This window comes from Petaurus breviceps, unplaced genomic scaffold (assembly GCF_028583685.1).
Source record: "Petaurus breviceps papuanus isolate PSGF00001 unplaced genomic scaffold, PetGlider_PUasm1.0 110, whole genome shotgun sequence".
Classification (NCBI taxonomy): domain Eukaryota; kingdom Metazoa; phylum Chordata; class Mammalia; order Diprotodontia; family Petauridae; genus Petaurus; species Petaurus breviceps.
The window spans coordinates 3,637,316-3,647,120 of record NW_027185597.1 but is presented as its reverse complement, the minus strand read 5'-3'; the positions used below and the strand labels follow the sequence as shown (position 1 = coordinate 3,647,120).

Here is a 9,805-nt window from a genome sequence, read left to right as displayed (position 1 = left end):
TCTCTCTGTCTCTCTGTCTCTCTCTCTCTCTCTGTCTGTCTCTTTCTCTCTCTGTCTCCCTGTGCAGATAAAGTAATAGCGCTGAACCAAAGAAACAAAACTAAGTAATAAAAGCCATCTTTAGTGAGTCTACTAAACTAAAATATAGATGTGGCTTTAACTACAAGGACAAAGATGAAACACTTGCTTTATATTTTATATTCTCCTTATTTTATATTTACCTTTATATTTTATTTTTTTCTTATTTAATATTTCCACTTATTCAACAATTAATATAAACTACTTCAAGGCAGAGGTGGTATTTTTGGCTGTACTGTTCATTATACACTACTATACCATTGGCCTATTATAAATCCTTAGTAGACAAGAGAATACATATGGTCATTATTTTTAAGAAAATAAAGTAACTTTGCTTGCTGACAACTTTGGTGGTTCAGTGGAATCCTGTATAATGATAACATGTAGAACATGATACTACTTCAGTCCCCCATTCCACCCACACCTATACTATTTTACTACATGGAAATCATGGTCATGTGTTGTGTGGACCCTCTTTATATCTCTATGTCTGAATGTATTTTTTTCAGAATTCTCTGCCCAGTCATAGGAAGCATCACCTGTTTGGTCCCTCTAACTTTCTATTTCCATTCCAAAGTCATCTACGTCTCCACCATTTTCAATCCTATTCCTCCAAAGACTTTCTATTCTTAACTGCTGACAATGATAATTTTTTTCCCCTTTAGTTTTCTACTATATTTAGTTTGGACTGCACATATGAAAGTTAATACATGCTGCTTTACTTGCTGGGTAATTATTCATGTGTCTTATTTAATATTAGAATTTCCCAACCACATGGTCATCATGCTATGGGCATTATGAGAACATAACAATGTTTTTATAAAGTGATGAATTAATGAATCCATAGATTTCCCTTTTATATATCCAATCCATGCTTTCAGAAAGAAAACTCCCTCAAAATTATCACTACAATTTCTAAAAATCCACAGAATGTGAAGATAATTCAAGGTATTAACCAGCGAGAGTAATTCAGATTAAAAAAAATGAGGTTTTCAAAAAACTTTCAGCAGTTATAAGCTTCTTCCTGTGTGAGATAAAGAAATTAAATTTGGTAAAAAAAGATTAGAAACCAGTAATGAAATTTGACATTGCCACCTCTCTCCAAGAAAATGCCGCTACTTTTCTATCAGTAAAATACTATATGTTGAGGGTTCAAAAGTTGCATAAACACATGCATTTATCTTAAGAGATGTTATATATCTTTAAGGCCTTGGGAAATTTAAATATAATTCATATTTTAAAAGAAATACAATAAAATATGAGCTTCTTTCCTTCTTTACTTATATAACTCCTATATAGAAAGACAATTTTTTTTACAAATGGTCACGAGATATTTTTATTAATATTCTCACATGAAGCAATGTTCTTTAGCATGATTTCATAAAAACTGTGTTCCCTGGTAAAACTGCTGTTACTACCCCCCCCCCCCAAACAAATTGGTATGCTTTTAAAAAGGTAATTCTGATTCAGGAAAAGGTGATTGGTGGTGTGAGGATAGCTTCTCACCCTCATTCCAGCTTCATATGGGACCTTAATAAATTCATGAGTTTCATTTTGTATCTTCATTTGCAGCCCCCAAATTAGAGATTTTCAGACAGGCAATTGTTCCACAAAGATCATCATCTTTTCCACCCTAATAGGCTGAAATAAATAAACCAAAGTTTCTCTATCTGGGAAGATGAGATTTTGATTGTTCCATTGCAAATCAGAATCCTACTGTGTTGAAGCATTCAATTTTCATAAACTACACCAATAGTCTAGGCAACTACTCTGAGACAGCATTTGTTTTAATTGCTTGGAGATGCCTCAGGACAATATGAAAGCATTTTTAAAACCTTCAATAAAATATTAACCACCAAATCAATTTTTTAACAATATGACATTCCATCTAACATTCATTCTTAACCTATTCTATTGAAAACCTGACTGGTGTTATTTATATACCATGCACTATGCTTGCTAAAAAATTGTATTTGAATCCCTCCATAAATTAAAGAAAAAGTGATGTCCCATCTTCTGCATATTTTGGTTAAAAGAAAGAGAAATTCCAAGCCATTACAAAAGAGCATAGAAGGTGAGGGGTGGGGTGCTCAAAACTGTTTGAAACGGTACTTCAAACAGAATCTTAAAAGCCTAAGTTGAAGGGAAAAAATATCATCTAGATAAAATACAAGAACATGAGGAATTTTCCTTCCCCCTCAACTCATGAGAAGAATTAATGAAGAATTTGTGGAAATAACTAACTCCTAAAGTCTTCTGATAAAACAGAATTGCCATCTAAGGTGGAAACAGCAGATAAAGCATATTTAGAAAATAATATTTTTCTCTGTACTGAAAACATATTAATGAATGCATTATTCATAATTATTTACTATATGGAATATCTATATATAGCATATGCCCATTATAAAAAAAAAAACCACTAATTCTATTTCAAAGGTCAATTTTAACATTCTCAAATTTATTATAATAGATTAATCCTTTAGTAAAAAACACTTTTAAAAATTTCAAACATGCCACAATGTGGGCTTTAATTAATACTTTCCCTTTTAGCATCCTTTAGTCAATGCTAGAAAATAACTTTATTTATAACTATTGTGAGTTATCCTTAATCTTTTTAATTTCTAGATACTTAAAAGTATATCACTTCTTCAATAGTTCTTGAATAACACCACTAAAACAGTGTGTCATATTCAGCACTTTTGGCTATTTCCCTAAGTTGGAAGGCATTATCTTCCTTTAGATTATAGAATTGCTTTCTGCATCACATTGAAAGATCTTAAGATTTAGATAAGATACTGGGCTATATGGCCTGTAAGAGTACTTCCAGTACAAGGAGTCTATGATGAAAATTTGTTTGTCCTCTGTCTGTCCTTGGGTCCTCTCCCTTATTGAATGGGATAATTCATGCCAGAATATAAACTTCCTATTCTGGCTCTTGAATTTTTTTCATGGGTTTTTTATTCATAAACTAATAAGTATATTGGTAAAGAATTTCCAGGACAACATGCAGTAATACTACATTGTAGTTTTCCAAATACAAATGAAGCAAAGCAAAATATACTATAAGTAAATAACTTGCATATGACAGAGAGTGAACATCTCTATAGAGTGAAATGCCCTTACATATTCCAGAATGGTTATAGCCCTGAACTTTTTTCTTCATTATGTCCAAAGAATAAAAGAGTGTAAATGTAAAATAAGCATACAAAGGCACAAATTTACATCAGTAAATAATACAGTCTCCTCTGAAATCAGAGTCCAATGTGTCATCAGCTCCCAGATGTGAAAGTATGCTCTTTAAGATTATGTTAGAAGGGGACAGAGCCAAGATGGCAGAATAAAACCAGGTATTTGCTGGAAATCTCCGCCAAACCCTGCCAAATATCTGTAAAATGAGACTAAACAAATCCTGGAGCTGCAGAACCCACAGAATGATGGAGTTAAACAAATATCCAGCCCAAGACAATCTGGAAGATGGACAAGAAGCATCTATTCACAGGCTAGTGTGGGATGTGCTGACACAGATGGGGCCTGAGCAGGCCTTGGGGGACAAACTCACTGGAACCTATGGTGGTCTCCAGATTCCTTGACTCCCAAATGCTGAGGAAAACTTAGAAGGTCAAAGGCAAAAATCCTGTGTGACCTATGTGAGAGAGTAGTGGAGCTCTGGCCCCACCCCTGGGGGGGCAGAGAGGGCAGCAGAGCCCATAGTAGATACAGAATCAATGGCAGTTGTTTCTGGAGTTCTAGGTCCATAGATTGTGGGAGAACTGACTGAATGATCAGATGGTAATAGCACATATCTCTTTCCAGTGCTAAGGTGGAATTCCCTTGCTTTGCCCTACTTGGATCTGGGTCACAGTGGGGGTCCTAGGGTGAGGCGGAGGGCTAGTGTGGTAGAACTTGTAGTAGAGTGGAGAAGGAGTCCTCCTCACGGCTCCAGGGCAGATAAGAGTGCTTGGATTTGCTCATAGAACAGAAGTGCAGCCCAGGAGAGGAGTGACCACCTCTCCTTTGATCGTGTAACCTTATAAGAAGTGGGAATTTGCAGGTCCATCGAGGTATTTATGAAGGCAGCCACACAAGGACTTGGAAGCTTGGGACAGTACCACTCCCTCCCCCACCCAAGTGGAAGAAGACAACCACCTTAACAAAGAGCTCAAAAGTCAAGTAATTGCCTGGGGAGATGATCAAACACTGGAAAAAGAGATCAGACTGTAGAATCTTACTTTGGTGACAAGGAAGATTAAAACATAAAACTAGAAGACGACAAAGTCAAAGCTCTTATATCCAAAGCCTCCAAGAAAAAATTATGAATTGTTTGCACCCATGGAGCAGCTCAAAAAGGATTTTGAAAATCAATTAACAGAGGGGCAGAGCCAAGATGATATAGTAGAATCAGGAAAACTCCATGAGCTCCCCCTGTAACCACCTTAAATACCCATAAAATATAATTCTGAACAAATTTTAGAGCTAAAAAACCCACAAAGTGACAGAGAGAAACAAATCTCCAACTGAAGGCAGCCTGGCAGGTGGATAGGAAGGGTCTATTGCAGAGCACTGGCAGCTGAGCCCAGCCCTGCATGAGCTCATGGTTTTAGCCCCAGGGCAGCCCTGAACAGTAGTGGCTGGAGCACACTTTGGGACAGTGTTCAACAGCTGTGGAAATTTCCAGAATTAAAACCCATAAATGCCAACTACAAAGTGATAGGTCAGTTTAGAACTCTGTTGGAACTGGGGGGGGGGGGGCGGATAGAGCAAGTTCCAGCCTCTGCCCCCAGAGAGAAAAGTGGCAGAGGCATGGCAGCCATGCAGCTTCCTCCACTGGCTACTTCAGAGCTCCTCAACTGCAGATCTTAGGAGGAAGAAGAGACCATTTAGAGGATAATAGCTCTTACTTTAACCTGCTTGGATCTGGATTATTCTCTTGGGTGGAAGTCCTGGGGTATGAGACCAATGAGCCAGAGCTTGTGTTGTTTGTAGAGAGGGTGTCCAAGTAATCACTCCAGCAGCTGAAAAAACCCCAGTGATCTGGGACAAAGCTCTCCTCTCTGGAAGCAGAGTCCTACTGTGGCAAAACCATCAAAAGTCAAGTAATTGAGTGGCAACAGGAGCAAGCAAAGGAAGCAAAGCAATCAGAGCAATAAAAATTTAGATTCCATTTTTGGGGAGAAAAAGATCAAAGCATGGAACAGGAGGAAGAAAACAAAGTCAGAATTCCTGCACCAAAAGATTCCAAGAAAAATATGAATTGGTTACAGGCCATTGAGGAGCTCAGGAAGGATTTTGAAAATCAAGTAAGAGAAGTGGAGGAAAAATTGGGAAGAGAAATGAGAATGATGCAAGAAAATTATGAAAAGAGAGTCAAGAGCCTGACTGAAAAAAAATAATACCTTAAAAACAGAATAACCCAAATGTCAAAAGAGGCTCAAAATGCCAATGAGAAGAAGAATGCCTTAAAAAGCCAAATTTGCCAGATGGAAAAAGAATCACAAAAGCTCACTGAAGAGAATAATTCCTTCAAAATTAGACTGGAGCAAATAGAAGTTAATGGCTTTATGAGAAATCAAAATGCTATTAAACAGATCCAAACAAATGAAAAAATAGAAGGCAATATGAAATATCTCATTGGAAAAACCACTGACCTGGAAAATAGATCCAGGAGAGACAATTTACAAATTATTGGGCTACCTGAAATCCATGATCAAAAAAAGAACCTATCAATCATTCTTCAAGAAATTCTCATGGAAAATTGCTTTGATATTTTATAACAAGAGGGCAAAAAAGAAATTGAAAGAATTCACTGATTACCTCTTGGAAAAGATCCCCAGAAGAAAACTCCTTGGAATATTGTAGCCAGGTTCTGGAGTTCCCAGATCAAGAAGAAAATACTACAAGCAGCCAAGAAGAAAAAAATTGAATGTTATGGAAACAAAATCAGGATAACAAAATATGTAGGAGTTTCTACATTAAGGCATTGAAGGTCCTGGAATACTATATACCAGAGGTCAAAGGAGCTAGGTTTAAAACCAAGAATCGCCTACGCAGAAAAACTGAGTTAAATGCTTTAGGGGAAAATATGTTCATTCAATGACATAGAGAGAGAACTTTCAAGCATTCTTGATGAAAAAAACAGTTAAATAGAAAATTTGACATTCAAATACGGGAAGAAAGAGAAGCATGAGAAGAGAAACAGGGAAAAGAAATCATAAGGAACTTATCAAAGTTGAACTATTTATATTCCTACATGGAAAAATGATAATTGTAATTTATGAAACTTTTCTCAGTATAAGCATAGTTGAAGGGAATATAACTATATGTGTGTGTGCATGTATGTATATGTATACATGCAAATATATATGTTGGTTATGGTAATGTAATTTTGAATTTGAAGATCCCTTTGTGCTGGCAAAAGTAGCAGGTACTTAATATTTAGTAACTGATCAAGCCTCTGATTGGGGGAACAGAAGGTATGAACTCCTTTCTCCTGTTTACTCATGTAACAGGAAGGGGTTGGCTGAAGAAAGTGAAGTAGGTAATACTGTGTATATAAGAAAAGCCCCAGAGAAGCACAGTAAGAATTTTCTTGAGACTGAGATGGTGGCAGAACAGCTACAGAAGAATGGAGAACTGAGTCCTGAAAACTTGTCGTGGTGGAGCTTCTTCTGAACTGGATCCCAGGAGCCAGGAGCTAGGAACCCAGGTGACTGAAGCATGACCAGGATGCTAAGACTTTGTTTGTGGCTTGGTGGAGCCTTGAATTCCCCGGAGCAGAAATGGTGAAGGGGCTGATATGGACCAGACCCTGTGAATGCCAGTGTGGAGCAGGACCTCCCTAGAGAGTTGGTCAGGGAACTAGGACCTGTCTGCCATTGAACCCAGGTGACAGTCTGTTGAATCCAGGTAGAATCTGGGACCATGGAAGGGGATCCAGGGAATCTGAGAACAGGGCCTAAGTCAAGATGAAAAGACCTCTCCTTGGGTACTGGGTAATAATGAATTATAGTTTACTAGTGACCTAAGGAGTGGATGGTTTTATGTATGATACTTAGTAAGACTTTGCTGAATAAGTGACTGATTGTACTTTGAATATTGTACTTTGAAACTACTGATAAGTGATTGATTGAGTTAATCAAGACTTTTCCCCATGAGTGGAAGATTTTGAGAATACTGATAAGTGACTAATTGAATTAATCAAGACTTTGCACTAAGAGTGGAAGACTTTGTCTGTGTACTTTGATACTACTGATAAGTGACTGATTGAGTTAACTTAAGAGTGACTATTTTACTTTGAGTCTATGTTGTGAATATTATATTGTGATTTTCTGTGATAAGTTGTAATATGGTGAATGCTGTATTTTGAATTATGTTGTACCTTGATTTTCCATGGATGTTTTGCTTTTGTTATGGGATAACTAGAGTGATCACTATACTGATCACTCACTTAATCAGAACCTTAAAAAAAGCTATTCACAATAGCAGTTCTTCTGGAAAGCTTCTGTGCATGGCATTACAATGTCTATATAGGAGGGCATATATGCTTATGAATACATGAGTGTATATATATATACATATATGTGTATATGTGTATATATATATATATATATATATATATATATATATATATATATATACAGCTATACATAGACAGAGGGCACAGGATCAACTGAATAGGAAAGGATGATATTTTGTAAAAAAATAAAAGTAAGGGGTGAGAGAGAAATATAATGACAGGAGATAGGGAGAGAAAGAATAGGGTAAATCATCTCATATAAAAGAGGTAAGGGAAAACTATTACAATGGAGGGGAAGATCAGAAAGGCAAAAGGGAATGGGCCAACTGTACTCTCATTGAATTGGTCTTAAGGAGGGAATGACATACACACTAAATTGGGTATCTTACCCTACAGGAAAGTAGGAGAGAAGGTGGAGCAGAAGGGGGATGATAGAAGGAAGGGGAGATTGGTGGGGGGGAGGATAGTTAGAAGCACACACTTTTGAAAAGGGACAGGGTCAAAGTAGAAAATAGAACAAGTAGGGAATGGGATAGGATGGAGGGAAATATAGTCAATCTTCCACAAAATATCCACTATGGAAATATTTTGGGTAAGTACACATGTAAAACCTGTATTTAACTATTTATCTTCCCAGTAAGGGTGGGTGATGAGGGAAGAAGGGAAAGATCTGAAATTCAAAATTTTTAAATGAAATGTTCAAAAATTATCATTGTTATTTTTACATGCAACTCGGAAAGAAGATATACAGCCACTGGTGTATGGAGATCTGTCTTGCCCTATTGGAAAGGTGGAGGAGGAGTGGAGCAGGATATAGGAGAGAGCAGATTGGGGGAGAATGTATTCAGTGGGATCACTCTTTTGGGGTGGTGGGTGGGGGAAATATGGAGAGAAAATTTGTAACTAAAGATCTTGTAGAAATGAATGTTGTAAACTAAATATAAACATTAAAAAGCAATTAACAGAAGTAGAGGAAAAACTGGAAAGAAATGAGAGATGAAATAAAATCATGAAAAATGAGTTAATAGCCGCATAGATGAGATTTTTAAAAATTGAAAAAACAACACCTTAAAAATAGATTAACCCAAATATTAAAATCACAAATAGCCAATGAATAGAAGAATGCCTTAAAAAATTGGCCAAATGGAAAAGGAGGTCCAAATGCTCAGTGAGGAAAATAGTTCCTTAAAAATTAGAATGGAGCAGATGGGAGCTAATGACTTTATTAAAAATCAAGAAATTATAAAACAAAACCAAAAGACTAAAAAATAGAAGAAAATGTGAAATATATCATCTCAAAAACAACTGGTCTAAAAAATAGGTTCGAGAGATTATTTAAAAATTACTGAACTACCAGAAAACCATGTTAAAAAAAAGCCTAAGTATCATTTCAAGAAATCAACAAGGAAAATTCCCCAATATTCTAGAACCACAGGTTAAAATGAATATTTAAAGAATTCACTGATGACCTTCTGAAAGAGATCCCAAAAGGAAAACTCCTAGGAATATTGTATGCAAATTCCACAATTCCCAGATCAAGAAGAAAATATTTCAAGCAGCCAGAAAGAAATAATTTGAGTATTGTGAAACTCAATCAGTATAACACATGATCTAACAGCTTCTACATTAAGGGATCAGAGGGCTTAGCATATGATATTGCAGATATCAAAGAATTAATACCAAAAATCACTTACCCAGCAAACCTGAGTGTAATATTCAGGGGAAAATATGGACATTCAATGAAAGAGAGGACTTTCAAGCATTCTTGATGAAAAGACCAGAGCTCAATAGAAAATCTGTCTTTCAAATCCAAGAATCAAGAGAGCCATGAAAAGGAAAATGGGAGAGAAATCATAGGGGATTTAATAAAGTTGAACTGTTTACATACTTTAAATGCAAGAGAATTATTCACTTTCTTCAACATACATATCTTTCTATACCCACATGGAAAGATAAGATTTGTAAAACTCAATAGTTTTATCAGTATTAGGTTAGCTGGAGGGAGAGATGTCACAGAGTGTGTTGAATATGAAGGGATGATATCCAAAAAAAATAAAATTAAGGGGTGAGAGAGGAAGATATTGGGAGAAGGGGAAAGGGAGAAATTGAATGGGGGTAAATTATCTCACATGAAAGAGTCAAGAAAAAGCTTTCACAATGGAGAAGAGGAAGGAGGAGGTAAGAGGGAATGAGTGAACCTTACTCTCATCA

At 36.3% G+C, this 9,805-nt stretch overlaps 1 protein-coding gene across 1 annotated transcript in view; it reads right to left on the bottom strand.

The window, feature by feature from the left end:
- LOC138156879 (contactin-associated protein-like 2) overlaps positions 1–9,805 on the bottom strand; it is a 2,167,135-nt gene that overhangs the window by 1,844,161 nt on the left and 313,169 nt on the right. The window lies entirely within an intron of this gene.